Below are 6,650 nucleotides of genomic sequence, written 5' to 3'. Positions count from 1 at the left end.
AGAGCCCCACAGCTCCAGCAAACAGCAAAAGTCTGTCCAGCGTTAATTAGCGCCTGCACATCTCTTCTCTCCTCTTGTCTCTGTGTGTCTAGCTAATTCAACCTCTCGTTAACAACGCTTAAACAGCCAATTACCGTAAATCCCTGTTAGCCATGGCAATTAACAGTAACGAGACAGCGCTGCCTGTGTTTCTACTGTTGTAATTAAGCCAGTGTGTTGTTAATTAGCAAAATGTGAGTGGGAGGTTTTATGCTCATTAGTATGGCCATTTCATTCAATTAGCACCATCATTAACGAGGTGTCTCTCTTCTAACAAAGTTAATGCAGGGAGGAAGCAGCAATCGGGCGATTAGCCTAGACAAACATGACAAGGACGTGGCACTAAGCCCAGGGAACGATATAGAAAGAGAGTGTGTGTGTGTGTGTGTGTCTGTGTATGAAGCAGGTGGTTCTGGCAGCCTCACAGAGATATTTAAATTATGATACATGATGACGTTATATGCAGCCTACATACACACACACATTACATTGTTTCACCATGCACATGCTCCACTGACTGGTTATACTGAAATCTAAATAAACACTTATATAAAAGAAAAAAAAGAAATCATCCCCTGAAATGTCTTTATCTTTAACATACAAATAGGCCAATGTGATTCAAAAACGGAGACACTGGATCAGTTGCTAAATGACTGAAAACTTATATTTAGGATGTTTATGTTTTTCCCAAATAATGTCAGTGGTTCAGTAAAAATTAGGATGATACTTCTCTGTAGTTCCTTATCATAGAGTTAGGCCACAACATTCCTGCACTATAAAAATAAAACAATGAAGAAATTGGTTACTTAAAGGAAAACTTCACAGGTTTTCAATAGGGGTCGACCAAAAACGACCTCAGGTAATATTAAAGAATGAAGCCAGCAATGAAGGGGCTCTGAGATTGCTCAATACTATAATTTCCATGCAGAGAAGTTATCATTTATTCCTCAGGTGAGACGCTTTGGCAGAAGCCAACTAATGCGTCCTGGTTTTCTCTGTACCTGCTCCAGCAACGGTCCAACTGAGAGGGGGCGAAGCCAGGCTGCTGGAGCGAAACTTATGTTGTTTTTCCTCGTTTCCTTGTTTTTCCTTGTTTTTTGCAATGGCAGGTGAACCTGGTGTAGAATTTTTAAAAGACTGTGAGTTCTTCAGCACACTGTGCATTTGTTGTGATCAGTTTTGGGTTACATACACTCAGAGGAGCTGAAAACTAGCTTCAGGATGCCAAGAGGAAACCAGAAAAAAACATCTGGGACAGAATGGTGAAATGATCGCTGAGTAAGTAATATATTTGAACATTTATTGTTTTAACTTGCATTGTGAAGTTTAAGCAAATTTACAAGCTGCTGTTTATGGTGTTTTAGACTGTCGGAAGTAGCGTTAGCTTATGTTCTAACGTTAGCTTGTATATTAGCTCTGACTGGCTGGCAGCAACTAATTCAATATTACTACTTACTAAACCCTGCCTGTATATTGGTTTTGGGTTTGGGTGTGTTTTGTTTTGCAGGAACAAAGGGGTGGAGCTGTGTTGGCATCAATGCAGCACACCTGTGCTGAAGAGGTGAGCTGTATTAAAGGGCCCTGCAGTCCTCTGTGTGCCTGTTGCGGACTCTCAGGCACTCATTTATACCTATTGGCTGGTTTGTGACAAAATGGGGTCTCGTCCAGCTGTTTTGTTGGCAAGTTTGGTTTGACGCCATTTTGGTGATTTGTTGCTGGACCGTGCTAGTGTTTGTTATGTCTCTTATATTGTTTAAGGCTAACCTCAGCTCTTTACATATAGTGATTTTTTTCTCAGGTTGATTGTTTGTGATTTGTGCTTTGGGTTTGGGGAGGCTGCGGCGGTTCAGGGTGTTTTTTGGCTTGTTTAAAGATGATTTCTGTGGTTTAAAGGTATCCTGTTTGTACTAATTTAAAATTAGTTTTAAGACTCTTAGTGGCTGAATGTTTCATTCGTAGTGATAGTGTGATTAGCTGCACACGTGAGAACTGGCATTTCCCTGGTAGGCTGTAGGAACATTTCCTCTTTAGGCATTTGTTCAGAAGCCTCGAAGTGCTGCAGTGAAAATGGTTGGAGCAGTGGTTTTGGGGGCACGTCCATATAATTGGGGTGGTCGCTGTTTTTACAGTTGCCTTTCTCACTCTATTGGGTTTTAGTGGGTAAGTACTTACTGTACAGTAAGTAACTGCATGTAGACTAGGGTTGAGTTTGTAGTGAGTGTAAGTTTTTTTCTAATAGGTAGTTAGCAGGGAACTTTCTAGTTTTGGTGCAGACATGGTCAACACTGTCCTATAATGGCCTCTACTGGAAGGTTTAGTCAGTCTCCATCAGAGGAACTGTTGAGTAGTTGCTTAAAGGGACAACTGTTAAAGCTTGTTGAGCATTGTGGTGTAGAAGTTGGGAGTAAACATCTTAAGTATGATATCAGAGATGTGGTAAAGTGTGCTTTAGTAAAGCAAGGCATTTTACCAGCTGTTGTTCAGGGAGTGGAGGAGTCTGCCAAATTATCTGATTAGGTTCCAAACCCAGGTTTGACTTCTGAGCAACAAAAATAACTTTTACTGCTACAAATGGAGAGGGATAAGTTGCACATAGAGCAGGAGAGAATAAAACATGCATTTGAGAGGGAAAAAATAGAGGTGGAGCAGTATTTATTAGATTTAATTAAAGGGCTCATATCATGCAAAATCCACTTTTTAGACATTTTGGAGCGTTCCTATGACTCTATGGGTCACATATACACACACTGAGCACGGTAGAAATGCATTTCCTGCTTTTTTCACATTTTGAAAACGTAAATTCTCTCATCCTACTGTTCTGAGGCCGTTCCCCAGGTTTCGTCACAGTGGTTGAAAGTTCTCCCTGCAAATCCTGAACCACCACCCCCACAATGATCCCGAACCAAAACTGGACTTCCGCCATTTCCCTCCTCTCACTCACCGTGAACAGACCAGCACGGCAGCGCCCAAGTCCTCCCATAGAAATAGTTCGGTTCTTAGGTGTTCTAACCAACACCAAAGTCTATTCACTTTACCAAGGGATCAACAAGTGAGGACTTTGTGGGTCACTTTTATTTTTAACGGACCGGTGCCAGAAACATTGCCTCAGCATTTATACGTATGTGCATTTCAAACAAGGGTGCGTACAATGCTGGATTTGTTTCACGGCTCCTGTTGGAAAAAAATGATCTATTTCTACAGTCCGTCATCCACTCACTGAAGTAAGTACATGCTTGATATTTATAATGTTTTAAAATGTTAGTTTGTCCGTTTAAAATGTAGTAACCTATGTGTGAGGCAAGTTACTAGCTAGCTATGCTAACGGCTACAGCAAGTCGAGCCTTTCTCCCCTTCAAATGTGCTCATGTAGGCTCCTGCAGCCACACACCTGTGTGGAGAAAAGCTAATGTTTATCGGTCGGCATCGAGCGGCTACTGGCAGGGAGCGGTGGGTCTAGCGTCTGTCCTTTTTCTGTAATCGCATACACCTGCGGGGAACAGCTGATCGTTATCGCATTTCCACCGGCGACAGGCAGGAAGCGGTGGATCTAGCTCGCTGTAGTAAGTTTGTGCTTGATACTTGTGATATCTAAATATGTTAGTTGGGTCTGTTTAAAATGCAGTAACCCACATGTGAGACAAGCTAATCGCTAGCGTCGCTAACGGCTACAGTGAGTCAACCGAGCCTTTGTCCCTTTCAAATGTGCTACTCTGAGTTGGCACCTGTGTGTGTGTGTGTGTGATGGGCCTTCGATCGGCGACAGGCAGGAAGCAGTGGATCGAGCTTTTGTCCTGTTGACGTGCTGCCGCTCCTGTTTGTGTTGCGTTAGCCGTTAGCATGTCTTTAGGCCTTTGCACTTTAGAGCTACAGCTGGTCGATCGCTACAAAAAGAACCTGCAGATGAACGCGGTTGTGTTTGTTATTACCCGGTCCTGTGTCGGGGCCTAAATCAACTTGTGATTTGGGGTTATGTCATTGTTCTATCAAATTGATTAGTTGGAATGATTACTGTGTTGTGTTTCAAGCTTAGTTGCTAATTAGTCACATCTCTACAATACCTGCTGCTTATCTGGTCAGTTACCTATAGCTTGTACCATAGCCATTATATTTGTAGGACCAATACAATTTACAGTAAATGTAACAGTCTTCTCTATACTGTAGGGAGGCACATCCCAGTTACCTACATGCAAGGAGGCTGTGAAACAGAGAAATCACTGCAGACTGTTGGTACACAGACATCTGCTGCCCAGCTCAGGAGTAAAGGTATGTAAGTTTGTATGTACAAACAGTAAGATAGGTAATAGAAAATTTTAATTGGTATATACTGTTTGGATTTTATATTTGAATTGTAACAACTGTTTATCTGTTGTTTTAGCACAGACAGGCCTGTCCTCTTGTTTGGTTTATTTTTTGTCTGGTATTGTGTGTTCTTACATTAGAGAAGGTTTTGACCTACATAATAATAAACATTTCACTAATCTACAATTCTGATTGCAGTACCTTTTGTTTTGATGAGGTGATGGTGAGGACAGCCACAGATTGCATCTGGTAGAGGACTGCTTCCGCTCAGTCTTCCAAATAGTGATGAGAACAAGGATCACCACATCTCCCTGTTTACCCTACTTTCATGCATTTCGTCTGCAAGGCCCTGCAAAAGCTTCTGTTCTCAAACCCCCAGACTTCTTAATTAACTCAGTAACCTATACATTGCACATTGGAGTGTGAAGGTAACAGTTTGTTCTAGCTTTGGAGTAGTGGTGTATTTTTTTGGTTTACAATAAAGTTGGCTTTAACTATTATGTATTTCACTAAACTCTGTTTCTGAAGGTAAAACACTTTTATTTAGGACAGCATAGTATTGAAATTACATTGTTCTCTTTCTAATATGGTAAGCTATAAAGTTGAAGCAGCCATAAATAAAAAGCATATAAATTATATATAAATAAAATAAAAAAAATTCTTAATGAGTGTTGCACTCACAAAAAACACATTTTTACTCAAATGGTAAAGGAGTTATTCCACAGGTGGTCTACATCAATCATACTGAGTGTTTTAGTGTTTTATCCATCAGGAAACTGCCTTCATCTACAACCCAAGCATGAAGAGATGGCAACTCAGATTCTTCACCCCAGGAATCTTTAGCACCAGCTCACTAGCCTCTGTAGACTAGATACCAGTAACAACTTCAGATACAGAGACATATTACTGTCAGATTTATCAAGAATGACAAAAAACATAATTAAAAGCATTAAAAATACGTTAGGTCAATATATAATTTGAACCAATGCTTTTTGTTCCCAGGAAGATCATGCAGTGATTGCTCTAAATATTAATGCACATTTTTTAAATAAAATTGTCAGAGCAGCAGCACAAGTAAGACAAAAACAGTGAAATGTGTAAATGTAAAATGTATTTATATTATTTCAGCTATGCTCTCAAACTTTTATTTATCTGTATAATTTAAGCTAAAGTAGTGTTTTCTATTAACGAGAGTTTTCCAGGTAAGTCGTGTTGTGAATATTGAAGCTGCACACGCCATTTAGCATACGCATTAGCAACCGCTAGTCACTTTGCAAATTACATAAATCAATTAAATTAAAGTAAATGCGACATTACCAATGAGACACATCTTGCATCAGCCGAAATGTGGCGACTTCAACAGCCTCCTTTTCAGCTTCAGGGTCAGATTCGGGATCGTAGACGTATGGTTCTACTACGCTACGAACCAGCTGGCTAATGTCGTGCAGTCCTGTAGCGGGTCTTCTTCTGTGGAGGATTGCGGTGGATTGCATTCTCAATGTCGCACTACTGCCACCTATTGTATCGTAACCGTGCAGTGGCTCGTATCCATGGAGCCAATTTAAAAAAAAACAACAACAACAACAAAAAAGGTATGCGCTTCCGCACAGAGGTGTGGTGAGCAGCTTCGCTTGCGACACGCCCAGAAAACACAGCGTTTGCTGATGGGGAGTGAGAACCACATACTGACAGGGGCAGTGTGGATGATCTAAAGGGTTTTATGGGATGAAAATTTACAGAGACCTTACTGAGACATTAAAGTCTAATATTTTTTAGAATGAAAAGTATGATATGACTCCTGTGGCTGAATCCCTGGGAAGCCTGTCATGGATGGCTCGGGATGTCACACGAATTGAGACAAATCAATATGGTTAACAATTTGCAGCTGATGCCAAAATTTGATGAGCGAGACCAGATACATTTTTTTCTTTATTTGAGCGGGTGGCAGATATGAGAGGTTGGCCGGATTCTGATCGTGTGGTGTTGCTACAATCAGTATTAATCAATAGAGCACAGGAAGCTTATTTGGCCCTGGCTCCATCTGAAAGCTTGGTTTATTCCACGGTGAAAGATGCCATCTTGACAGCATACAAGTTGGTTCCAGAAGCTTATCGACAGAGTGTCAAGTCCTGGAGAAAATGATAAGCAGTCACACAGAGTTTGCCGGGGACTTGTCTAAACACTTTTCCCGTTGGTGTTCAGCTTTAGGTGTGACTACATATGAAGTCCTATGTGATCTGATGGTGCTTGAACAGTTAAAAAATTGTCTTCCACCTGATGTGGCCACTCATGTGGCCACATCAAGTGAGGGG

At 41.0% G+C, this 6,650-nt stretch overlaps 1 long non-coding RNA gene across 1 annotated transcript; it reads left to right on the top strand.

The window, feature by feature from the left end:
* Positions 1-1,402: 1,402 nt before the first annotated feature.
* On the top strand, positions 1,403-5,218 carry LOC129604786 (uncharacterized). The gene is made up of 3 exons (XR_008695992.1): positions 1,403-3,260; positions 4,201-4,302; positions 4,537-5,218. It is a non-coding gene; the product is annotated as an uncharacterized LOC129604786 (long non-coding RNA).
* Positions 5,219-6,650: the final 1,432 nt, after the last annotated feature.

This window comes from Betta splendens, chromosome 10, assembly GCF_900634795.4.
Source record: "Betta splendens chromosome 10, fBetSpl5.4, whole genome shotgun sequence".
Lineage (NCBI taxonomy): Eukaryota > Metazoa > Chordata > Actinopteri > Anabantiformes > Osphronemidae > Betta > Betta splendens.
Note: the sequence above shows the minus strand (reverse complement) of the source record. Positions and strands in the feature narration are given on the sequence as shown.